This window comes from Zonotrichia albicollis, chromosome 10, assembly GCF_047830755.1.
Source record: "Zonotrichia albicollis isolate bZonAlb1 chromosome 10, bZonAlb1.hap1, whole genome shotgun sequence".
In the NCBI taxonomy this organism is placed as follows: Eukaryota; Metazoa; Chordata; class Aves; order Passeriformes; family Passerellidae; genus Zonotrichia; species Zonotrichia albicollis.
This window is the reverse complement of record NC_133828.1, coordinates 76,865-103,424: the sequence shown is the minus strand read 5'-3', so window position 1 is coordinate 103,424 and position 26,560 is coordinate 76,865. Positions and strand designations below refer to the sequence as shown.

At 49.8% G+C, this 26,560-nt stretch overlaps 1 long non-coding RNA gene across 2 annotated transcripts; it reads left to right on the top strand.

The window, feature by feature from the left end:
- The first annotated feature begins 10,440 nt into the window (after positions 1-10,440).
- Positions 10,441-14,253, top strand: LOC141730390 (uncharacterized). Of its 2 annotated transcripts, XR_012581841.1 has the most exons (6): positions 10,441-10,996; positions 11,440-11,578; positions 13,116-13,248; positions 13,324-13,645; positions 13,943-14,100; positions 14,204-14,253. It is a non-coding gene; the product is annotated as an uncharacterized LOC141730390 (long non-coding RNA). The 2 variants fall into 2 exon arrangements; XR_012581840.1 differs by having other exon boundaries at positions 13,116-13,645.
- The last annotated feature ends 12,307 nt before the right edge of the window (positions 14,254-26,560 follow it).

The window sequence follows — 26,560 nt, the reverse complement described above, 5'->3', positions numbered from 1 at the left end:
GTGAGCCGTGGAGAGAAGTGGTTGTTATTGCTCAGCTCTCAAGGAGAAGAATTTTTTCAGCAGCTTGATCATGTCACAAGAGGGATCTGCCCAGTGTCAAGGATGATGTTTGAGATTGAGGCTTCAGGTGAGTTGAGGATTGTGAGTGGGAGAGGGAGGGTGAGCAGGTATCCAGTTAGGAGTTCTTGGGAGGGGGTTTGCAGGCAGCAGGGTGAGAAAGGGTGTTTATTTGTTTATTTGAGGGCCCCCCCCACAAGGCTTCTAGCAGAGGCATTCCCATGTCTTAGAGCACACAGAGTCATCCAGTGCACTCACAGGAATGCCATTTAACTTTGCCTTTCTCTAACCCAGGTGCCAGCCCTAATAAAGGCCACAGCCTTGGAATCAGGATGAAGCTGGAGCCTGAGGGAGCCAGGCACACTCAGGAGAGGGCAAGTAGCTGACTGGCTGGGATTTGGCCCGCATAACTCTGGACTCATTCTTTGGTTTTGGTTTTCTTTATTGTAGCTGACCGAGAGGCTCACAGGCCATCACGAGGCTCTCTGAAGCAGACTCATTTCAGGTGCAACGTGGATTCCCATCACCGATCATCCCAAAGATAAGTTGGGAGCCACGGCCTGGAGATGGGGGCGTAGCAGGTTGGGAGTTCTTGGGACAGATTTAAAAATTAGCGGAAGGAAAAGCAAACTTCTCCAAGGGCCTCTTAGGACAGCTAAAGGGAGAGGCTCTACTTTTGATGGCAGCTTTCAGGCGGGCAGTGCAGAACAGCTCTGGTTTGTGTCGTGGTTTCCGGTGTGCCGTGTTCCCTAGTGTGTCTTTGGGGTCCCTTTTGCCTTCTTCCCTCGAGGCCCTCACCACAAGCATGATGTGTGGTGTTTGATGTCCCCCTGTTTGTCACGTTCTGTGTCACGGGTGTCTGCACACATATGGGTGCCGGAGCTGTTCTGCCCTGCCGCATGGCCAGCTGCAATGGGACAAGCCCTGGGGAGTGTAAATTTGTAATGGGGGCTGTACTTGGGCTCTAGATGCTATTCCTAGATGGACCTAAGGTGTTTGCAGCTTGTGAGTTATCCTGGTGGTGTTTGACACATGTTCTGACTTTCTTTCAGGTGCAGATGCATTGCATCCATGGCAGAGGGTCAGAGTTAGCAGGTGCCGGGCCTTCCTAGGAGCACGGTGAGTAGCAGACTTGTGGGGTTTTGGCCGATGGGGTGCCAAGATCAGGCACTGATGTTTGGTTCTCTTTACTCTAGCTGTCTGAGAGACACCAGCCCGGTGACAGCAGGGCCTTCCCAGCTGACGAGGTGGCCTTTCTTTGCACCTGGCACGGACCGGCATTGCCAGATGTCTGAGAGATAAGTAGAGGGCTATGACCCACAGAGGGGATGAAGGCAGGGTGCTGGTTTGGGAATTACTGGGAAGGGTTTTTGAGTCCAATTTGGCGGTGGGGGGGTGTCCATGAAGTGGCCCCTTAGGCCCCATGAAAGCCAAGTCTCACCTTTGATCACAGTGCTGAGGTGTTCAGGGCAGAGCAGTCCCGGTGTGTCTGGTGTCACTTGTCTGCTGTGCATTATGTGTTGTTTGTGTATCTCCTGTCTTTTACCTTAGCACTTTGAGGGGCCTGTCAGAAACCTTGGCATCATTGTTAGCATCTGTGATCTCTGCATTCCTTGGCCTGGCACCCAGGCCATAGAACTTTTGACTCGGGAGCTCAGACAGGCATCAGACTCTCTTCTGTCTTTGGAAGCATCCAGTCAGATGTCTTGTCAGGTCTTGTTCTGAGCTGTACGGACAGCTGTGCCCCACCTGGATCCATTATGGTGGATTAGGGCTTGAAAGAATGTGAGGGCAGGCAGAGGATTCTGACCATAGGATTCCTAGGCATCCATCTTTACTGTTCTTGGAATCAATCATTCAGTTAGCATCTTCTTCCTGCAGTGTTCTCTGAGCCTCATCAGCTCACCGTCAGTTTGAACTCAGTCATCTCCTTTTGCATGCTCTCAGTCCTTGCAGCCATTTTCCTTGCCAAGAGATTTCTGTTCCTGTTGTGTCCCCGTTGTGTGTCCTGTCCTGTCTGTCCTGTGTCACGGGTGTCAGCACACATTTGTGCCGGGGCTGCTCTGCCCTGCCGCATAGCCTGGTGCGATAGGAGAGGGCCCGGGGACTTGGAATGTGTAATGTGGGGTGTAGTTGGACTCCAGATGGGATTTGTAGATGGACACAGGACATCTGGAGCTCTTAAGTTGTCCTGCAACAGTGTGACTCTTGTCCTAACGTTTTTTTCAGATTCAGATGAATTAAATCTGGGCCAGAGGGCCCCATCCTGGGTGAGGGGATTCCCCCGAGCAGGTGAGGCCCCATTTGTCTGTGGAGCAGAAGTGTACATGGTGACTCTGTTAGAGCTCACTTCTTTGTCTTTCTTTTTAGGAAGTGAATCTGGATAGCAGCAGTCAAGGTGAGCCGTGGAGAGAAGTGGTTGTTATTGCTCAGCTCTCAAGGAGAAGAATTTTTTCAGCAGCTTGATCATGTCACAAGAGGGATCTGCCCAGTGTCAAGGATGATGTTTGAGATTGAGGCTTCAGGTGAGTTGAGGATTGTGAGTGGGAGAGGGAGGGTGAGCAGGTATCCAGTTAGGAGTTCTTGGGAGGGAGTTTGCAGGCAGCAGGGTGAGAAAGGGTGTTTATTTGTTTATTTGAGGGCCCCCCCCACAAGGCTTCTAGCAGAGGCATTCCCATGTCTTAGAGCACACAGAGTCATCCAGTGCACTCACAGGAATGCCATTTAACTTTGCCTTTCTCTAACCCAGGTGCCAGCCCTAATAAAGGCCACAGCCTTGGAATCAGGATGAAGCTGGAGCCTGAGGGAGCCAGGCACACTCAGGAGAGGGCAAGTAGCTGACTGGCTGGGATTTGGCCCGCATAACTCTGGACTCATTCTTTGGTTTTGGTTTTCTTTATTGTAGCTGACCGAGAGGCTCACAGGCCATCACGAGGCTCTCTGAAGCAGACTCATTTCAGGTGCAACGTGGATTCCCATCACCGATCATCCAAAAGATAAGTTGGGAGCCACGGCCTGGAGATGGGGGCGTAGCAGGTTGGGAGTTCTTGGGACAGATTTAAAAATTAGCGGAGGGAAAAGCAAACTTGTCCAAGGGCCTCTTAGGACAGCTAAAGGGAGAGGCTCTACTTTTGATGGCAGCTTTCAGGCGGGCAGTGCAGAACAGCTCTGGTTTGTGTCGTGGTTTCCGGTGTGCCGTGTTCCCTAGTGTGTCTTTGGGGTCCCTTTTGCCTTCTTCCCTCGAGGCCCTCACCACAAGCATGATGTGTGGTGTTTGATGTCCCCCTGTTTGTCACGTTCTGTGTCACGGGTGTCTGCACACATATGGGTGCCGGAGCTGGTCTGCCCTGCCACATGGCCAGCTGCAATGGGACAAGCCCTGGGGAGTGTAAATTTGTAATGGGGGCTGTACTTGGGCTCTAGATGCTATTCCTAGATGGACCTAAGGTGTTTGCAGCTTGTGAGTTATCCTGGTGGTGTTTGACACATGTTCTAACTTTCTTTCAGGTGCAGATGCATTGCATCCATGGCAGAGGGTCAGAGTTAGCAGGTGCCGGGCCTTCCTAGGAGCACGGTGAGTAGCAGACTGGTGGGGTTTTGGCCAATGGGGTGCCAAGATCAGGCACTGATGTTTGGTTCTCTTTACTCTAGCTGTCTGAGAGACACCAGCCCGGTGACAGCAGGACCTTCCCAGCTGACGAGGTGGCCTTTCTTTGCACGTGGCACGGACCGGCATCGCCAGATGTCTGAGAGATAAGTAGAGGGCTATGACCCACAGAGGGGATGAAGGCAGGGTGCTGGTTTGGGAATTACTGGGAAGGGTTTTTGAGTCCAATTTGGTGGTGGGGGGGTGTCCATGAAGTGGCCCCTTAGGCCCCATGAAAGCCAAGTCTCACCTTTGATCACAGTGCTGAGGTGTTCAGGGCAGAGCAGTCCCGGTGTGTCTGGTGTCACTTGTCTGCTGTGCATTATGTGTTGTTTGTGTATCTCCTGTCTTTTACCTTAGCACTTTGAGGGGCCTGTCAGAAACCTTGGCATCATTGTTAGCATCTGTGATCTCTGCATTCCTTGGCCTGGCACCCAGGCCATAGAACTTTTGACTCGGGAGCTCAGACAGGCATCAGACTCTCTTCTGTCTTTGGAAGCATCCAGTCAGATGTCTTGTCAGGTCTTGTTCTGAGCTGTACTGACAGCTGTGCCCCACCTGGATCCATTATGGTGGATTAGGGCTTGAAAGAATGTGAGGGCAGGCAGAGGATTCTGACCATAGGATTCCTAGGCATCCATCTTTACTGTTCTTGGAATCAATCATTCAGTTAGCATCTTCTTCCTGCAGTGTTCTCTGAGCCTCATCAGCTCACCGTCAGTTTGAACTCAGTCATCTCCTTTTGCATGCTCTCAGTCCTTGCAGCCATTTTCCTTGCCAAGAGATTTCTGTTCCTGTTGTGTCCCCGTTGTGTGTCCTGTCCTGTCTGTCCTGTGTCACGGGTGTCAGCACACATTTGTGCCGGGGCTGCTCTGCCCTGCCGCATAGCCTGGTGCGATAGGAGAGGGCCCGGGGACTTGGAATGTGTAATGTGGGGTGTAGTTGGACTCCAGATGGGATTTGTAGATGGACACAGGACATCTGGAGCTCTTAAGTTGTCCTGCAACAGTGTGACTCTTGTCCTAACGTTTTTTTCAGATTCAGATGAATTAAGTCTGAGCCAGAGGGCCCCATCCCGGGTGAGGGGATTCCCCCTGGCAGGTGAGGCCCCATTTGTCTGTGGAGCAGAAGTGTACATGGTGACTCTGTTAGAGCTCACTTCTTTGTCTTTCTTTTTAGGAAGTGAATCTGGATAGCAGCAGTCAAGGTGAGCCGTGGAGAGAAGTGGTTGTTATTGCTCAGCTCTCAAGGAGAAGAATTTTTTCAGCAGCTTGATCATGTCACAAGAGGGATCTGCCCAGTGTCAAGGATGATGTTTGAGATTGAGGCTTCAGGTGAGTTGAGGATTGTGAGTGGGAGAGGGAGGGTGAGCAGGTATCCAGTTAGGAGTTCTTGGGAGGGGGTTTGCAGGCAGCAGGGTGAGAAAGGGTGTTTATTTGTTTATTTGAGGGCCCCCCCCACAAGGCTTCTAGCAGAGGCATTCCCATGTCTTAGAGCACACAGAGTCATCCAGTGCACTCACAGGAATGCCATTTAACTTTGCCTTTCTCTAACCCAGGTGCCAGCCCTAGTAAAGGCCACAGCCTTGGAATCAGGATGAAGCTGGAGCCTGAGGGAGCCAGGCACACTCAGGAGAGGGCAAGTAGCTGACTGGCTGGGATTTGGCCCGCATAACTCTGGACTCATTCTTTGGTTTTGGTTTTCTTTATTGTAGCTGACCGAGAGGCTCACAGGCCATCACGAGGCTCTCTGAAGCAGACTCATTTCAGGTGCAACGTGGATTCCCATCACCGATCATCCCAAAGATAAGTTGGGAGCCACGGCCTGGAGATGGGGGCGTAGCAGGTTGGGAGTTCTTGGGACAGATTTAAAAATTAGCGGAAGGAAAAGCAAACTTCTCCAAGGGCCTCTTAGGACAGCTAAAGGGAGAGGCTCTACTTTTGATGGCAGCTTTCAGGCGGGCAGTGCAGAACAGCTCTGGTTTGTGTCGTGGTTTCCGGTGTGCCGTGTTCCCTAGTGTGTCTTTGGGGTCCCTTTTGCCTTCTTCCCTCGAGGCCCTCACCACAAGCATGATGTGTGGTGTTTGATGTCCCCCTGTTTGTCACGTTCTGTGTCACGGGTGTCTGCACACATATGGGTGCCGGAGCTGTTCTGCCCTGCCGCATGGCCAGCTGCAATGGGACAAGCCCTGGGGAGTGTAAATTTGTAATGGGGGCTGTACTTGGGCTCTAGATGCTATTCCTAGATGGACCTAAGGTGTTTGCAGCTTGTGAGTTATCCTGGTGGTGTTTGACACATGTTCTGACTTTCTTTCAGGTGCAGATGCATTGCATCCATGGCAGAGGGTCAGAGTTAGCAGGTGCCGGGCCTTCCTAGGAGCACGGTGAGTAGCAGACTTGTGGGGTTTTGGCCGATGGGGTGCCAAGATCAGGCACTGATGTTTGGTTCTCTTTACTCTAGCTGTCTGAGAGACACCAGCCCGGTGACAGCAGGGCCTTCCCAGCTGACGAGGTGGCCTTTCTTTGCACCTGGCACGGACCGGCATTGCCAGATGTCTGAGAGATAAGTAGAGGGCTATGACCCACAGAGGGGATGAAGGCAGGGTGCTGGTTTGGGAATTACTGGGAAGGGTTTTTGAGTCCAATTTGGCGGTGGGGGGGTGTCCATGAAGTGGCCCCTTAGGCCCCATGAAAGCCAAGTCTCACCTTTGATCACAGTGCTGAGGTGTTCAGGGCAGAGCAGTCCCGGTGTGTCTGGTGTCACTTGTCTGCTGTGCATTATGTGTTGTTTGTGTATCTCCTGTCTTTTACCTTAGCACTTTGAGGGGCCTGTCAGAAACCTTGGCATCATTGTTAGCATCTGTGATCTCTGCATTCCTTGGCCTGGCACCCAGGCCAGAGATGCAATTCTGATACCTGTCTGAGCTCCCCAGTCAAAAGTTCTCTCTTTGGAAGCATCCAGTCAGATGTCTTGTCAGGTCTTGTTCTGAGCTGTACGGACAGCTGTGCCCCACCTGGATCCATTATGGTGGATTAGGGCTTGAAAGAATGTGAGGGCAGGCAGAGGATTCTGACCATAGGATTCCTAGGCATCCATCTTTGAATGATTGATTCCAAGAACAGTAGTTAGCATCTTCTTCCTGCAGTGTTCTCTGAGCCTTATCAGCTCACCGTCAGTTTGAACTCAGTCATCTCCTTTTGCATGCTCTCAGTCCTTGCAGCCATTTTCCTTGCCAAGAGATTTCTGTTCCTGTTGTGTCCCCGTTGTGTGTCCTGTCCTGTCTGTCCTGTGTCACGGGTGTCAGCACACATTTGTGCCGGGGCTGCTCTGCCCTGCCGCATAGCCTGGTGCGATAGGAGAGGGCCCGGGGACTTGGAATGTGTAATGTGGGGTGTAGTTGGACTCCAGATGGGATTTGTAGATGGACACAGGACATCTGGAGCTCTTAAGTTGTCCTGCAACAGTGTGACTCTTGTCCTAACGTTTTTTTCAGATTCAGATGAATTAAATCTGGGCCAGAGGGCCCCATCCTGGGTGAGGGGATTCCCCCGAGCAGGTGAGGCCCCATTTGTCTGTGGAGCAGAAGTGTACATGGTGACTCTGTTAGAGCTCACTTCTTTGTCTTTCTTTTTAGGAAGTGAATCTGGATAGCAGCAGTCAAGGTGAGCCGTGGAGAGAAGTGGTTGTTATTGCTCAGCTCTCAAGGAGAAGAATTTTTTCAGCAGCTTGATCATGTCACAAGAGGGATCTGCCCAGTGTCAAGGATGATGTTTGAGATTGAGGCTTCAGGTGAGTTGAGGATTGTGAGTGGGAGAGGGAGGGTGAGCAGGTATCCAGTTAGGAGTTCTTGGGAGGGAGTTTGCAGGCAGCAGGGTGAGAAAGGGTGTTTATTTGTTTATTTGAGGGCCCCCCTCCCCACAAGGCTTCTAGCAGAGGCATTCCCATGTCTTAGAGCACACAGAGTCATCCAGTGCACTCACAGGAATGCCATTTAACTTTGCCTTTCTCTAACCCAGGTGCCAGCCCTAATAAAGGCCACAGCCTTGGAATCAGGATGAAGCTGGAGCCTGAGGGAGCCAGGCACACTCAGGAGAGGGCAAGTAGCTGACTGGCTGGGATTTGGCCCACATAACTCTGGACTCATTCTTTGGTTTTGGTTTTCTTTATTGTAGCTGACCGAGAGGCTCACAGGCCATCACGAGGCTCTCTGAAGCAGACTCATTTCAGGTGCAACGTGGATTCCCATCACCGATCATCCAAAAGATAAGTTGGGAGCCACGGCCTGGAGATGGGGGCGTAGCAGGTTGGGAGTTCTTGGGACAGATTTAAAAATTAGCGGAGGGAAAAGCAAACTTGTCCAAGGGCCTCTTAGGACAGCTAAAGGGAGAGGCTCTACTTTTGATGGCAGCTTTCAGGCGGGCAGTGCAGAACAGCTCTGGTTTGTGTCGTGGTTTCCGGTGTGCCGTGTTCCCTAGTGTGTCTTTGGGGTCCCTTTTGCCTTCTTCCCTCGAGGCCCTCACCACAAGCATGATGTGTGGTGTTTGATGTCCCCCTGTTTGTCACGTTCTGTGTCACGGGTGTCTGCACACATATGGGTGCCGGAGCTGTTCTGCCCTGCCGCATGGCCAGCTGCAATGGGACAAGCCCTGGGGAGTGTAAATTTGTAATGGGGGCTGTACTTGGGCTCTAGATGCTATTCCTAGATGGACCTAAGGTGTTTGCAGCTTGTGAGTTATCCTGGTGGTGTTTGACACATGTTCTGACTTTCTTTCAGGTGCAGATGCATTGCATCCATGGCAGAGGGTCAGAGTTAGCAGGTGCCGGGCCTTCCTAGGAGCAGGGTGAGTAGCAGACTTGTGGGGTTTTGGCCGATGGGGTGCCAAGATCAGGCACTGATGTTTGGTTCTCTTTACTCTAGCTGTCTGAGAGACACCAGCCCGGTGACAGCAGGACCTTCCCAGCTGACGAGGTGGCCTTTCTTTGCACCTGGCACGGACCGGCATTGCCAGATGTCTGAGAGATAAGTAGAGGGCTATGACCCACAGAGGGGATGAAGGCAGGGTGCTGGTTTGGGAATTACTGGGAGGGGTTTTTGAGTCCAATTTGGCGGTGGGGGGGTGTCCATGAAGTGGCCCCTTAGGCCCCATGAAAGCCAAGTCTCACCTTTGATCACAGTGCTGAGGTGTTCAGGGCAGAGCAGTCCCGGTGTGTCTGGTGTCACTTGTCTGCTGTGCATTATGTGTTGTTTGTGTATCTCCTGTCTTTTACCTTAGCACTTTGAGGGGCCTGTCAGAAACCTTGGCATCATTGTTAGCATCTGTGATCTCTGCATTCCTTGGCCTGGCACCCAGGCCATAGAACTTTTGACTCGGGAGCTCAGACAGGCATCAGACTCTCTTCTGTCTTTGGAAGCATCCAATCAGATGTCTTGTCAGGTCTTGTTCTGAGCTGTACGGACAGCTGTGCCCCACCTGGATCCATTATGGTGGATTAGGGCTTGAAAGAATGTGAGGGCAGGCAGAGGATTCTGACCATAGGATTCCTAGGCATCCATCTTTACTGTTCTTGGAATCAATCATTCAGTTAGCATCTTCTTCCTGCAGTGTTCTCTGAGCCTCATCAGCTCACCGTCAGTTTGAACTCAGTCATCTCCTTTTGCATGCTCTCAGTCCTTGCAGCCATTTTCCTTGCCAAGGGATTTCTGTTCCTGTTGTGTCCCCGTTGCGTGTCCTGTCCTGTCTGTCCTGTGTCACGGGTGTCAGCACACATTTGTGCCGGGGCTGCTCTGCCCTGCCGCATAGCCTGGTGCGATAGGAGAGGGCCCGGGGACTTGGAATGTGTAATGTGGGGTGTAGTTGGACTCCGGATGGGATTTGTAGATGGACACAGGACATCTGGAGCTCTTAAGTTGTCCTGCAACAGTGTGACTCTTGTCCTAACGTTTTTTTCAGATTCAGATGAATTAAGTCTGAGCCAGAGGGCCCCATCCCGGGTGAGGGGATTCCCCCTGGCAGGTGAGGCCCCATTTGTCTGTGGAGCAGAAGTGTACATGGTGACTCTGTTAGAGCTCACTTCTTTGTCTTTCTTTTTAGGAAGTGAATCTGGATAGCAGCAGTCAAGGTGAGCCGTGGAGAGAAGTGGTTGTTATTGCTCAGCTCTCAAGGAGAAGAATTTTTTCAGCAGCTTGATCATGTCACAAGAGGGATCTGCCCAGTGTCAAGGATGATGTTTGAGATTGAGGCTTCAGGTGAGTTGAGGATTGTGAGTGGGAGAGGGAGGGTGAGCAGGTATCCAGTTAGGAGTTCTTGGGAGGGGGTTTGCAGGCAGCAGGGTGAGAAAGGGTGTTTATTTGTTTATTTGAGGGCCCCCCCCACAAGGCTTCTAGCAGAGGCATTCCCATGTCTTAGAGCACACAGAGTCATCCAGTGCACTCACAGGAATGCCATTTAACTTTGCCTTTCTCTAACCCAGGTGCCAGCCCTAATAAAGGCCACAGCCTTGGAATCAGGATGAAGCTGGAGCCTGAGGGAGCCAGGCACACTCAGGAGAGGGCAAGTAGCTGACTGGCTGGGATTTGGCCCGCATAACTCTGGACTCATTCTTTGGTTTTGGTTTTCTTTATTGTAGCTGACCGAGAGGCTCACAGGCCATCACGAGGCTCTCTGAAGCAGACTCATTTCAGGTGCAACGTGGATTCCCATCACCGATCATCCCAAAGATAAGTTGGGAGCCACGGCCTGGAGATGGGGGCGTAGCAGGTTGGGAGTTCTTGGGACAGATTTAAAAATTAGCGGAGGGAAAAGCAAACTTGTCCAAGGGCCTCTTAGGACAGCTAAAGGGAGAGGCTCTACTTTTGATGGCAGCTTTCAGGCGGGCAGTGCAGAACAGCTCTGGTTTGTGTCGTGGTTTCCGGTGTGCCGTGTTCCCTAGTGTGTCTTTGGGGTCCCTTTTGCCTTCTTCCCTCGAGGCCCTCACCACAAGCATGATGTGTGGTGTTTGATGTCCCCCTGTTTGTCACGTTCTGTGTCACGGGTGTCTGCACACATATGGGTGCCGGAGCTGTTCTGCCCTGCCGCATGGCCAGCTGTAACAGGAGAGGGCCCGGGGACTTGGAATGTGTAATGTGGGGTGTAGTTGGACTCTAGATGGGATTTGTAGATGGACACAGGACATCTGGAGCTCTTTAGCTGTCCTGCCGCCCTGTGACTTTTGTCCTGACTTTGTTTCAGATTCACCTCCCTAGGTGACTGCAGTGGTTCTATCTAACCCCAACCCTTCTCAAAGCGTGTGAAGGTCAATAATTCATCTTCCAGAAGTTATCTCCAGTCCTGGCTTGTATTTTATGTACCTGTGTTGGTTTATGTTTGTATGTACCTATACCATGTGTATCTCTGTTGGATTATACTCTGTGTACTCACATTCTGTGTACCTATGTTGGCTTGTACTGTGTGTACTTACACAGCATGTAAGTGCGTTACCCTATATTGTGTATACTTACACCCTGTGTACACTTGCACTGTTTGCCTCAGCTGATATTGTCTGTACTTACATTGTGCCACTTACGAACGCAGCTGCCCTGACCTGGCACGTAGTCACAGTTAGGTAGCACAGTTATAAAAACTTTACTGTTGATCTGTCTTTTGTGGGATTTTGGGTAGATAATTTATTGGTCCAGAGTGGGGAGAAGTCCTAGCTGTCAGATAACCACTCTTTAGCCACTTCCTGTCGTCTCGCAGGTCCCTGAAGCTGCCAACTTCCCCCGAATCTACCATTTAACATCAAGGAGCGGCAGCCAGAAGATGTGATAGAAGATGTGTCACAGCACGTTCCTCAGTGTCTGGAGTCAGGGCCGCAGCGAGCGTCTAAGCGGAAAGAGTGTGTGAGAGCACGTGGCTGTGTCTGTGTCTGCTCGTCTCTGCATGGGTGGGCACATGCTGACTGGAGTTAACCTTGTGTGTGACTTTTTTTATTCTAAATTTAACAATGAGTTGCAAAACCTGACAGCAAATCTCCAGCCAGGTTATATTGTATGTACTGACATGGAATGTACCCATGTTGGCTTAAAACCCAGAAAAACAGACGAAGATGGGCAAGAAAAAACCCAGAAAAAAACCCCAAGATGGGCAAGAAAAAACCCTGAAAAAACCCCGAAGACGGGCAAGAAAAAAAACAGAAGAAAATGAGAAAATACCCCCCAAGATGGGCAAGAAAAACCCAGGAAAAACCCCCAAGATGGGCAAGAAAAAACCCAAAGAAAACCCAGAAAAAAATTCCAAGAAGGGCAAGAAAAGACCCAGGAAACACCCAGAAAAAATTGGAAAGAAATTATATATAGTATTACATGCATTATGGATGGTATTGATTTATGTTATATAAAGAATTGTTAAATTATTTTAAATATAAAATATCTGCATATATTTGAAACAAGTTTATATTTCCTAAAATACACTAGAAAAAGATATAAATATAGATTTATCATATCTATCATTTGTTATATATTACACCATATCCATAGATATAAATAAAGTAAGTGGGCTGTTGTTTTTTATTAATTTTTTATAAGTAGTTTAAAATATTAGTTTTTTTTGGTAAAAGCAGGGGTTTTAGTATGAAAATTATAAGTACAGATAATATAAAGGTAGAATTCGAAGTATAGAAATAGATCAGAAATAGCTAAAGATTAGTATAAAAATTAAAAATATAAGAAAAAATAAGTTGTAGCAGTAGATATGGTTCATAATTTTAAAAATAATTCATCTCTATTATTTGAATAGGATACATATTATATAGAATGATTAATATAATGCTTAAATATAAACTATAAATATAAATGTGAATATAGTCATGCAAGTTATATATATAAAAATATTTCAATACAGTTTAAAAGAATAGAGCTTTTTTGTATTTATTAGGATGGGATTTTTATTTTAAATAATACATTTCTATCATGCTTTTAATTTTAAACATAGAGATATCCAATCAATATAGAAAGATATTTATAAAACCACAAAATATATTCTGTCTATTCCTATTATTTATATTTACTTATATTATATAAATTACATGCTACATCAATGTCCACTATAAATATGCATGTGAGTATAAATACGGGAAATAGAAATACCAAATTTATGGTTTTAAAGCAAGGGGGCTTGTTTGCTTCTGATCGGGTAAGATTTTTGGCATTTATTTCAGAGGAGTTTTATTTCAGCGTGGGGTCGCCCTGTTTTTTGCCGCCTTCGCTGCCCGCAGCCCCGAGGCGCGCTGCGCCCCCGGCTGGGGCGGGCGGCAGTGCTGCCGCCTTGTGGGCAGAGCGCGGTACTGCAGGCGTGCGCCGGCAGGCAGCCGAGAGGCCGCCGTGTTGGGAGTGGCGTGTCGCGGGTGTCTCGGACTGTTCCTTGACCTTCTCCAGATGGCGGCGAAAAGGGCGGGGAAGTGGAGGACCCGGCTCGGTCTAATCGGCTGCCTTCATGAAATACCGGCCCCGGCGCGGCTCCGATGGGATTTTCTGTGGCCTTTCAAGTGTACCCGATGCAGTCTGTGGGGTCAGTGATGGCGCTAGCGGGTGCATTTTGGCGTGTTTCTGAAAGGCATCTGGGTTATCCCCTCTCTCTCCCTAGGGCCTCTTTCGGCCGGCTTCTTGGGAAGGGCGTGTCACGAATGTCGCGGACTTTCTTTGACCTTCTCAAGTTGGCGGCGAAATGGGTGGGAACATTGCACACCCCGGTAAATCTGCCGCCCTGTGGCCACAGAGCGGTACTGCACCCCCCCGAGCCAGCTGGGTGCCCGGGGCGGGGCAAGGACGCCGCTGCCGAGGGAGGGAAGGGTGAGGGGCGGGCCAGGGTCTGTAAATGCCGGGGACGGGGGAAGGACATTTCAGGAGTGCAAAGGGACACAATGACCGAGAGAAACGGCGGGGGCGGCCCGGCGGGGCCAGTTTCGGTGGGCGGCGGAGGCGCGGTCGCAGCGCTCCACGGGTCGGGGGCAGCGGGCGGGGGCGGGCGAGCGGCGTCGGAACAAGGCTGCAGCCCCCGGGCCCGCGCCCGCCCCGCTCCAGTCGCTGGGAGCGACCGCGGGCCGGACAATCCCGGCGGGGCGGCCCCGGGCAGGCGGTGCAGGAGGCGGAGCGGGGCCGTGGCTCTCGCCGCCGTCGCTGCCGCCAGCTTTGGAAGGTCGGGCCGGGCGCCCGTCCCGTCCCGCCGGCTCCCGGTCTCTGTAAACTCCTCTCTGGCTTCGCAGGTCCGTGCTGGAGAGGGGGAGAAAGGGCCCTGCTGGTTGCCGTGTCCTCGGTGGGCAGCGAGCTCTGACCTTGGCCGGATGGGCTGCTGAGTAATGGAACAATGGGGATGCGCTTTTATGTATTTAGTGACCTTTACAGATTTCTCCCCCTGCTTCAGGTGAGCGTGCATCATTGCAGGCTTGGGATTGAGTGAAATGCGCTGAGGAAACCAGCTCTGGGGAGGGAAATGCTCTGTTAACATGTGCCTGTTCTTCTGTCAGACTCATCACAGCAGGACAGCATGAAGACTGAAAGCGTAAGAAGATGTGGAGGGAAAGAGAGAATCTGACAGGAGCACCGAACGCGCGAGCGCATGAATTTTGCTTTTTGCTTGGATGTAAACTCAGGAGTTGAAAGGAATTTGGGAGTGAGAAGGGACATTTCAGAAGGTGAAGAAGAAAAAGAAGTTGTTGTTGTTGTTACAGGCCTGGCAAAATCTTTTGTTCTAGCTAATAAAAGAAGTTAGTTTAAATAAAAAAAAGAAAAAAAAAGTAGTTTTTCTTTACCTGACTATTATATTCATTGGTGGTATATGGTGTGTTGTTTAATTTCTTGGTATGATTAACTCAGTGTAAGTTGTTTTTTGAGTGAACTAACTTTCTGGATGGGTTGGTTTGAATTTGAGACAGGATTGACTTCAATAGGTTTCTTTCATAGACTTGTGATAGTTATTACTGGGGTTTTGGCTTTGTTTACTGTATGCATAAACATACAGCTTTGGTTGGGCCAGCTGGGCTGGCGGAGTTTGTGGGTGTGAATTTATTCGATGGCTTTTGTTAAATGCAGTGTTTAATTTTTGAAAGGTTTTTCAATGTAGTGGTTTTAAGGTGGTTTTTAGAATTGATTGTATGGTTTGATGTTGTTTATAGTTGCTGTCCGGTAAGGGATGTGGTGTGAGTACTTGAACCTTATGGTTTTGGTTTTCCTAAGTTCCATTTTCTTTCTGGTTCGATAGGTTTTTTTAGTTTTATTTTTGGTGCCAGGGGTATTCACATGGTGGGTTTTTATAGGCAATATGTTTTTTAATTTGGGCAGTGAAAGCATAAAAATAAAAAATCTAAACTGTTAAAATACTAAAAAATATAAGTTAGTTTTCTTTTAATTTTAAATTAAGTTTTATAGATTATTGGTTTTTATTTGTGCATTAGCATAAAGGTAGAGCTTTGGGGGCTTCTTTTAGTACTGTTTAGTTTTGAGTCTAGTGAGTTGGTTTGATTTAATTTTTAGTGGGTGTTGGTTTTTCTTAGCAGTTGTGTCATTTTCAAGGTGTATTTGAGTTTTATGGGGTTTTTGAGATATTGGTTTAGGAAGAAGTTTATGATGAGAATGTGCGGAGGTTTTGGGCTAGTTATAGTGGGATTTAAAATTTCTTTACAGTTAGGTTTATGTGAGGTCTTATGAGGGTTCAATGTTGTGGGATGTTTGTTCCGTTAGTAATAAAAATAGGTTTTGTTTTGATGTGCTGCGATGGGATGAGCGTGTGCTGCGTGCCGGTGCTGACAAAGGTACGGTATTGTTGTGGCTCTGATGTGTCGGGTTAATGAATTTATATGGTTTAATATATCATTTAAAATAGAAATAAATATAAATTTAAAAATATATATAAAATTTGAGTGGTAAATATAAATATAAATATAGATAACAGATACATATATAAAACTATTAAACATATGTAAACATATATAAAACTATGGTATATAATTGTTAATATTAATTATGGTATATAATTGTAACATATATATATAACAGACTATAATTTATATATTATTATGTTACAAAGATATAAAAATATAGAATGTAAATATAAAAATGTTAAAATAAATTGGAGATTTTTTGGGGTTGTTTTAGGTTATAGGCTGGGGTTTTTTTATAAATACTATAAATAGAAATAATACAAAAATAGAAATCCTGATATACAGATATCGGTACATATAATAAATAAAATGTATTATTTTTATTTTATATATCTAACTTTAAATATTTATATATTTTCTTTATTAATATAATAAATATGAATCAATATAAGGTATTATCTCTAATATGTAATATCTATAAAGAAAATTATAAATGTAGATGTGAATAGAATTTTAAATATTTAATTAAATGAAGGGGTGTCTTTGGTTTTTATTTGGTTAGAGACAGAGGTTTTATTTTAAATAATATAATTATTATAAAAATGTGAATATTAAGATAGAACTATATAATAAATATATAAAGAGAAATTATTAAGCTATGAATATAAATTTAAATATAAACTTATGTAAGTAAAATGCAGATTTGTAATATAATTTATATTGCCATATAAGGTTATTTATATTCTATAAGTGGGAATATAAATATAAACATATGTAAATATATTTTAAAGGAAAGGGAATTTTTGGCTTTTATTTAAGTAGAGGCAGGGGTTTTATTTTAAACAATATAACTGTTACAGAAGTAAAAATCTTAACACAGAAATTTATATATTTTTATACATATATTTTTATATATTGATTATATAAGTGCTTGGAGTAGATGTAATTTAGAATATAAATTTATTTATAAATTGACATTGATAAAGATAAATGTATAAGTAAGCAATATACATTATGTTCACATTTATATTTATAATGTCTATTAAATATGAAAACATAAGGATATATATATTTAAATGTTGTTTAAAAGAAAGGGTTGGGGTTTTTTTGGTTCTTATTGGGTTAGAGGCAGGGCTTTTATTTTAAATAATATGAATATGGATATTACTGTTCTACTATCAAGATATAAATATATACATAAATATAAAATATATCTCAATATTTAGAAATAGATAAGTAAATATAAATAGCAGGAAGAAATGTAATATAGAATACAAATAACAGTATGCATTAGTATACATTTTAAATGTCAATGTGAATATAAACTTGAAAAAATCAATTTAAAAAAATTTAAATACAGTTGAAAAAAAAGGGGTTCTTTTTGGCTATAATTTGGGCGGAGGCAGGATTTATAAAAAATAATATAAATGTTACAGAAGTAAAAATCCTAACACAGAAATAAATAAAAACTATATGAAGATACATATAAAAGTATATAAATAGGGTTAGGTTAATTTATAAAAATTTATAAATTAATCGAACATTAAAAATGAAAAATTAAACATTCTATTCAAAATGTATATTTGTGTATAAATGTGGATATAAATATGAAAAATATAATTTAAAAAAAATTAACTACATGTAAATTAAAGGGGTTCTTTTTGGCTTTTATACAGGTAGAAAGAGAGGAATTATTTTAAATAATGTAAATTTTACAGAAGCAAAAATCCTAAAACAAATATATACAGACTATGTAAAAATATGTATAAAAATATATAAATAAATTTAAGTATTAGGAATAGATGTAATATAGACTATAAATTTATTTATAAATAAAATGTATAAATAGACAATATACATCAATATACATTATAAAGGTGAGTATTATTATGAAAAAATATTTAAAAAAATATTTAAATATTTCTTAAAAGAAATTACTCGGTTTTGTTTGCTGTTTTCCTTTTTTATCCTATTAGGTTAGAGGCAGGAGGGTTTTTTTTCTTCTTACTGGTTTATTTGGGGCATTTATTTCAGAGCAGTTTTTGGTGGGGGTCGCGCCTGTTCTTTTTTGCCGCCTTCCCTGCCCGCAGCCCCGAGGCGCGCGGCGCCCCCGGCTGGGGCGGGCGGCAGTGCTGCTGCCTTGTGGGCAGAGCAGTTCTGCATAGAGAGGCCGCCACCTTGGGAGGGGCTCAGTGAGGCTTCCGCGCCTGCCCCTCTCCCTAGCCCTCTTTCCTTTTCCCCGTATTCGCCTTGTCTCGCTCCCTTTCCTCCACTCTGCATTGTGCAGGATGCCTCCCAGACCCAAGCTGCCACCACCTTTAAGTCAGGCAGGTTTGAGGGTCCCAAATGGCTCCAGCATTCTTTAGCAAGGAACCTGGGCTGCTGAGGTTTCTTCTTCTAGGAAAGGGCTGGCATTGGCCTTCCCTGGAGTGGCTGGCTGCCTGCTGAAATTACTGCTTTGCCAAATATGCCTACCAGACCCAAGCCTGCACCAGTGGTAACTCCAGCTGCGGTGGCCATGGCACGTGCCTCATGCTATCTCCCATCAGGAACCTGGGTGGCTGAGTGACGCTTAGCTGAGGAATGGGCAGGCGTTCACGTTCAGGAGGCCAAGGGGCCCTTAGTGGCCGGCTGCCTGCTGAAATTCTGTATTCAAGGTTGTGTCGTGGACCCACGCTGCCACAACGTTTAAGTCAGATAGGTTTGAGGGTCCCAAGTGGTCTCAGCAGTCTGCCATCAGAAACCTGAGCTGGTGAGTTACACTTAGCTGTGTAAAGGGCGGCATTGGTGTTCAGGAGGCCCAGGGGCCGTTAGTGGCCGGCTGCCTGCTGAAATGCTGCATTGCCAAATACGCCGTGCAGACCCAAGCTGGCACCAGTTCCAACTCCAGCCCTTTGGCCTCGGCACGTGTCTCCTGCCATCTGCCACATGAACCTGGACTGCTGAGTTGTGCTTACCTGGGAAAAGGGTCAGCACTAGTGTTCAGGGGCCTGTGGCCCGGAGTGACCGGCCGTCTGCCACCTGATGTTCTGCGTTGTGCAGGATGCCTCCCGGACCAAAGTTGCTACGACCAAAAAATCAGGCTGGTTTCAGAGTCCCAAGCACCTGCAGCAATCTGCCACACCAACCTGGGCTGCTGAGGTTTGCTTACCTGGGAAAAGGGTAGCACTAATTTTAAGGGGCCTGTGGCGTGGAGTGACCGGCTGCCTTCTGAAATTCCGCCTTGCGCAGGATGCCTCCTGGACGCAAGCTGCCACCACTGCAAAGTCAGGCTGGTTTGAGAGTCAGAAATGCCTGCAGCACCCTGCCATCAGAAACCTGAGCTGGTGAGTTACACTTCCTTGTGTAGATTTGGCATTGGTATTCTGTGCCCAGGGGCCCTTAGTGGCCGTCTGCCTGCTGAAATTCGGCCTTGCGCAGGATGCCTCCGGCATGCAAGCTGCCACCACCTTTTAGTCAGGCAGGCTTGAGAGTCACACATGGCTGCAGCACCCTGCGAACAGAAACCTGAGCTGGTGAGTTACACTTCCTTGTGTAGAGGGTGGCATTTCTCTCCTGTGCCCAGGGGCCCTTAGTGGCCGGCTGCCTGCTGAAATGCTGCATTGCCAAATACGCCGTGCAGACCCAAGCTGGCACCAGTTCCAACTCCAGCCCTTTGGCCTTGGCACGTGTCTCCTGCCATGTGCCACATGAACCTGGACTGCTGAGTTTTGCTTACCTGGGAAAAGGGTCAGCATTAGTGTTCAGGGGCCTGTGGCCCTGAGTGACCGGCCGTCTGCCACCTGATGTTCTGCGTTGTGCAGGATGCCTCCCGGACCAAAGTTCCTACCACCATAAAATCAGGCTGGTTTCAGAGTCCCAAGCGCCTGCAGCAATCTGCCACACCAACCTGGGCTGCTGAGGTTTGCTTACCTGGGAAAAGGGTCAGCACTAGTGTTCAGGGGCCTGTGGCCCGGAGCGACCGGCTGTCTGCTGAATGTCCGCATTGCGCAGGATGCCGCCTGGACGCAAGCTGCCACCACTGCAAAGTCAGGCTGGTTTGAGAGTCAGAAATGCCTGCAGCACCCTGCCATCAGAAACCTGAGCTGGTGAGTAACACTTCCCTGTGTAAAGGGCGGCATTGGTGTTCAGGAGGCCCAGGGGCTGTTAGTGGCCGGCTGCCTGCTGAAATGCTGCATTGCCAAATACGCCGTGCAGACCCAAGCTGGCACCAGTTCCAACTCCAGCCATTTGGCCTCGGCACGTGTCTCCTGCCATCTGCCACATGAACCTGGTGTGCTGAGGTTTGCTTACCTGGGAAAAGGGTCAGCATTAGTGTTCAGGGGCCTGTGGCCTGGAGTGACCGGCTGCCTGCTGAAATTCCGCATTGCGCAGGATGCCTCGTGGATCCAAGCTGCCACCACCGCAAGGTCCGGCAGGTTTAAGAGTCACAAATGCCTGCAGCAACCTGCCATCAGGAAACTGAGCTGGTGAGTTACACTTCCTTGTGTAGGGGGTGGCATTTCTCTCCTGTGCCCAGGGGCCCTTAGTGGCCGGCTGCCTGCTGCAATTTCTGCATTGCCAAATACGCCGTGCAGACCCAAGCTGGCACCAGTTCCAACTCCAGCCCTTTGGCCTCGGCACGTGTCTCCTGCCATCTGCCACACCAACCTCGGCTGCTGAGTTTTGCTTACCTGGGAAAAGGGTCAGCATTAGTGTTCAGGGGCCTGTGGCCCTGAGTGACCGGCTGTCTGCTGAATGTCTGCATTGCGGAGGATGCCTCCTGGACCTACGCTGCAATCTGTGCCAAGTCCAGCTCGTTTGAGAGTCCCAAGCGCCTCCATCAATCTGGCACACGAGCCTGGGTTGCTGAGGTTTGCTTACCTGGGAAAAGGGTCAGCACTAATTTTAAGGGCCCTGTGGCCCTGAGTGACCGGCTGTCTGCCACCTGATGTTCTGCGTTGTGCAGGATGCCTCCCGGACCAAAGTTGCTACCACCACAAAATCAGGCTGGTTTCAGAGTCCCAAGCGCCTCCATCAATCTGGAACACCAACCTGGTCTGCTGAGGTTTGCTTACCTGGGAAAAGGGTCAGCATTAGTGTTCAGGGGCCTGTGGCCCTGAGTGACCGGCCGTCTGCCACCTGATGTTCTGCGTTGTGCAGGATGCCTCCCGGACCAAAGTCCCTACCACCACAAAATCAGGCTGGTTTCAGAGTCCCAAGCGCCTGCAGCAATCTGCCACACCAACCTGGGCTGCTGAGGTTTGCTTACCTGGGAAAAGGATCAGCACTAGTTTTAAGGGGCCTGTGGCGTGGAGTGACCGGCTGCCTGCTAAAATTCCGTATTGCGCAGGATGCCGCCTGCACGCAAGCTGCCACCACTGCAAAGTCAGGCTGGTTTGAGAGTCAGAAATGCCTGCAGCACCCTGCGATCAGAAACCTGAGCTGGTGAGTTACACTTAGCTGTGTAAAGGGCGGCATTGGTGTTCAGGAGGCCCAGGGGCCGTTAGTGGCTGGCTGCCTGCTGAAATGCTGCATTGCCAAATACGCCGTGCAGACCCAAGCTGGCACCAGTTCCAACTCCAGCCCTTTGGCCTCGGCACGTGTCTCCTGCCATCTGCCACATGAACCTGGACTGCTGAGTTGTGCTTACCTGGGAAAAGGGTCAGCACTAGTGTTCAGGGGCCTGTGGCCTGGAGTGACCAGCTGTCTGCTGAATGTCCGCATTGCGCAGGATGCCTCCTGGACCGACGCTGCAATCTGTGCCGAATCCAGCTCGTTTGAGATTCCCGAGCGCCTCCATCAATCTGGCACACGAACCTGGGCTGCTGAGGTTTGCTTACCTGGGAAAAGGGTCAGCACTAGTGTTCAGGGGCCTGTGGCCTGGAGTGACCGGCTGTCTGCTGAATGTCCGCATTGCGCAGGATGCCTCGTGGATCCAAGCTGCCACCACTGCAAAGTCAGGCTGGTTTGAGAGTCAGAAATGCCTGCAGCACCCTGCCATCAGAAACCTGAGCTGGTGAGTTACACTTAGCTGTGTAAAGGGCGGCATTGGTGTTCAGGAGGCCCAGGGGCCGTTAGTGGCCGGCTGCCTGCTGAAATGCTGCATTGCCAAATACGCCGTGCAGACCCAAGCTGGCACCAGTTCCAACTCCAGCCCTTTGGCCTCGGCACGTGTCTCCTGCCATCTGCCACATGAACCTGGACTGCTGAGTTGTGCTTACCTGGGAAAAGGGTCAGCACTAGTGTTCAGGGGCCTGTGGCCCGGAGTGACCGGCCGTCTGCCACCTGATGTTCTGCGTTGTGCAGGATGCCTCCCGGACCAAAGTTGCTACGACCAAAAAATCAGGCTGGTTTCAGAGTCCCAAGCACCTGCAGCAATCTGCCACACCAACCTGGGCTGCTGAGGTTTGCTTACCTGGGAAAAGGGTAGCACTAATTTTAAGGGGCCTGTGGCGTGGAGTGACCGGCTGCCTTCTGAAATTCCGCCTTGCGCAGGATGCCTCCTGGACGCAAGCTGCCACCACTGCAAAGTCAGGCTGGTTTGAGAGTCAGAAATGCCTGCAGCACCCTGCCATCAGAAACCTGAGCTGGTGAGTTACACTTCCTTGTGTAGATTTGGCATTGGTATTCTGTGCCCAGGGGCCCTTAGTGGCCGTCTGCCTGCTGAAATTCGGCCTTGCGCAGGATGCCTCCGGCATGCAAGCTGCCACCACCTTTTAGTCAGGCAGGCTTGAGAGTCACACATGGCTGCAGCACCCTGCGAACAGAAACCTGAGCTGGTGAGTTACACTTCCTTGTGTAGAGGGTGGCATTTCTCTCCTGTGCCCAGGGGCCCTTAGTGGCCGGCTGCCTGCTGAAATGCTGCATTGCCAAATACGCCGTGCAGACCCAAGCTGGCACCAGTTCCAACTCCAGCCCTTTGGCCTTGGCACGTGTCTCCTGCCATGTGCCACATGAACCTGGACTGCTGAGTTTTGCTTACCTGGGAAAAGGGTCAGCATTAGTGTTCAGGGGCCTGTGGCCCTGAGTGACCGGCCGTCTGCCACCTGATGTTCTGCGTTGTGCAGGATGCCTCCCGGACCAAAGTTCCTACCACCATAAAATCAGGCTGGTTTCAGAGTCCCAAGCGCCTGCAGCAATCTGCCACACCAACCTGGGCTGCTGAGGTTTGCTTACCTGGGAAAAGGGTCAGCACTAGTGTTCAGGGGCCTGTGGCCCGGAGCGACCGGCTGTCTGCTGAATGTCCGCATTGCGCAGGATGCCGCCTGGACGCAAGCTGCCACCACTGCAAAGTCAGGCTGGTTTGAGAGTCAGAAATGCCTGCAGCACCCTGCCATCAGAAACCTGAGCTGGTGAGTAACACTTCCCTGTGTAAAGGGCGGCATTGGTGTTCAGGAGGCCCAGGGGCTGTTAGTGGCCGGCTGCCTGCTGAAATGCTGCATTGCCAAATACGCCGTGCAGACCCAAGCTGGCACCAGTTCCAACTCCAGCCATTTGGCCTCGGCACGTGTCTCCTGCCATCTGCCACATGAACCTGGTGTGCTGAGGTTTGCTTACCTGGGAAAAGGGTCAGCATTAGTGTTCAGGGGCCTGTGGCCTGGAGTGACCGGCTGCCTGCTGAAATTCCGCATTGCGCAGGATGCCTCGTGGATCCAAGCTGCCACCACCGCAAGGTCCGGCAGGTTTAAGAGTCACAAATGCCTGCAGCAACCTGCCATCAGGAAACTGAGCTGGTGAGTTACACTTCCTTGTGTAGGGGGTGGCATTTCTCTCCTGTGCCCAGGGGCCCTTAGTGGCCGGCTGCCTGCTGCAATTTCTGCATTGCCAAATACGCCGTGCAGACCCAAGCTGGCACCAGTTCCAACTCCAGCCCTTTGGCCTCGGCACGTGTCTCCTGCCATCTGCCACACCAACCTCGGCTGCTGAGTTTTGCTTACCTGGGAAAAGGGTCAGCATTAGTGTTCAGGGGCCTGTGGCCCTGAGTGACCGGCTGTCTGCTGAATGTCTGCATTGCGGAGGATGCCTCCTGGACCTACGCTGCAATCTGTGCCAAGTCCAGCTCGTTTGAGAGTCCCAAGCGCCTCCATCAATCTGGCACACGAGCCTGGGTTGCTGAGGTTTGCTTACCTGGGAAAAGGGTCAGCACTAATTTTAAGGGCCCTGTGGCCCTGAGTGACCGGCTGTCTGCCACCTGATGTTCTGCGTTGTGCAGGATGCCTCCCGGACCAAAGTTGCTACCACCACAAAATCAGGCTGGTTTCAGAGTCCCAAGCGCCTCCATCAATCTGGAACACCAACCTGGTCTGCTGAGGTTTGCTTACCTGGGAAAAGGGTCAGCATTAGTGTTCAGGGGCCTGTGGCCCTGAGTGACCGGCCGTCTGCCACCTGATGTTCTGCGTTGTGCAGGATGCCTCCCGGACCAAAGTCCCTACCACCACAAAATCAGGCTGGTTTCAGAGTCCCAAGCGCCTGCAGCAATCTGCCACACCAACCTGGGCTGCTGAGGTTTGCTTACCTGGGAAAAGGATCAGCACTAGTTTTAAGGGGCCTGTGGCGTGGAGTGACCGGCTGCCTGCTAAAATTCCGTATTGCGCAGGATGCCGCCTGCACGCAAGCTGCCACCACTGCAAAGTCAGGCTGGTTTGAGAGTCAGAAATGCCTGCAGCACCCTGCGATCAGAAACCTGAGCTGGTGAGTTACACTTAGCTGTGTAAAGGGCGGCATTGGTGTTCAGGAGGCCCAGGGGCCGTTAGTGGCTGGCTGCCTGCTGAAATGCTGCATTGCCAAATACGCCGTGCAGACCCAAGCTGGCACCAGTTCCAACTCCAGCCCTTTGGCCTCGGCACGTGTCTCCTGCCATCTGCCACATGAACCTGGACTGCTGAGTTGTGCTTACCTGGGAAAAGGGTCAGCACTAGTGTTCAGGGGCCTGTGGCCTGGAGTGACCAGCTGTCTGCTGAATGTCCGCATTGCGCAGGATGCCTCCTGGACCGACGCTGCAATCTGTGCCGAATCCAGCTCGTTTGAGATTCCCGAGCGCCTCCATCAATCTGGCACACGAACCTGGGCTGCTGAGGTTTGCTTACCTGGGAAAAGGGTCAGCACTAGTGTTCAGGGGCCTGTGGCCTGGAGTGACCGGCTGTCTGCTGAATGTCCGCATTGCGCAGGATGCCTCGTGGATCCAAGCTGCCACCACTGCAAAGTCAGGCTGGTTTGAGAGTCAGAAATGCCTGCAGCACCCTGCCATCAGAAACCTGAGCTGGTGAGTTACACTTAGCTGTGTAAAGGGCGGCATTGGTGTTCAGGAGGCCCAGGGGCTGTTAGTGGCCGGCTGCCTGCTGAAATGCTGCATTGCCAAATACGCCGTGCAGACCCAAGCTGGCACCAGTTCCAACTCCAGCCCTTTGGCCTCGGCACGTGTCTCCTGCCATCTGCCACATGAACCTGGACTGCTGAGTTGTGCTTACCTGGGAAAAGGGTCAGCACTAGTGTTCAGGGGCCTGTGGCCCGGAGTGACCGGCTGTCTGCTGAATGTCCGCATTGCGCACGATGCCTCCTGGACCGACGCTGCAATCTGTGCCGAGTCCAGCTCGTTTGAGATTCCCAAGCGCCTCCATCAATCTGGCACACGAACCTGGGCTGCTAAGGTTTGCTTACCTGGGAAAAGGGTCAGCACTAGTGTTCAGGGGCCTGTGGCGTGGAGTGACCGGCTGCCTGCTGAAATTCCGCATTGCGCAGGATGCCTCGTGGATCCAAGCTGCCACCACTGCAAAGTCAGGCTGGTTTGAGAGTCAGAAATGCCTGCAGCACCCTGCCATCAGAAACCTGAGCTGGTGAGTTACACTTCCTTGTGTAGATTTGGCATTGGTATTCTGTGCCCAGGGGCCCTTAGTGGCCGTCTGCCTGCTGAAATTCGGCCTTGCGCAGGATGCCTCCGGCATGCAAGCTGCCACCACCTTTTAGTCAGGCAGGCTTGAGAGTCACACATGGCTGCAGCACCCTGCGAACAGAAACCTGAGCTGGTGAGTTACACTTCCTTGTGTAGAGGGCGGCATTGGTGTTCAGGAGGCCCAGGGGCCCTTAGTGGCCGGCTGCCTGCTGAAATGCTGCATTGCCAAATACGCCGTGCAGACCCAAGCTGGCACCAGTTCCAACTCCAGCCATTTGACCTCGGCACGTGTCTCCTGCCATCTGCCACATGAACCTGGTGTGCTGAGGTTTGCTTACCTGGGAAAAGGGTCAGCATTAGTGTTCAGGGGCCTGTGGCCTGGAGTGACCGGATGCCTGCTGAAATTCCGCATTGCGCAGGATGCCTCGTGGATCCAAGCTGCCACCACCGCAAGGTCCGGCAGGTTTAAGAGTCACAAATGCCTGCAGCAACCTGCCATCAGGAAACTGAGCTGGTGAGTTACACTTCCTTGTGTAGAGGGTGGCATTTCTCTCCTGTGCCCAGGGGCCCTTAGTGGCCGGCTGCCTGCTGCAGTTTCTTCATTGCCAAATACGCCGTGCAGACCCAAGCTGGCACCAGTTCCAACTCCAGCCCTTTGGCCTCGGCACGTGTCTCCTGCCATCTGCCACATGAACCTGGTGTGCTGAGGTTTGCTTACCTGGGAAAAGGGTCAGCACTAGTGTTCAGGGGCCTGTGGCCCTGAGTGACCGGCCGTCTGCCACCTGATGTTCTGCGTTGTGCAGGATGCCTCCTGGACCAAAGTTCCTATCACCAAAAAATCAGGCTGGTTTCAGAGTCCGAAGCGCCTGCAGCAATCTGCCACACCAACCTGGGCTGCTGAGGTTTGCTTACCTGGGAAAAGGGTCAGCACTATTGTTCAGGGGCCTGTGGCCTGGAGCGACCGGCTGTCTGCTGAATGTCCGCATTGCGCAGGATGCCTCCTGGACCGAAGCTGCAATCTGTGCTGAGTCCAGCTCGTTTGAGATTCCCAAGCGCCTCCATCAATCTGGCACACGAACCTGGGCTGCTGAGGTTTGCTTACCTGGGAAAAGGGTCAGCACTAGTGTTCAGGG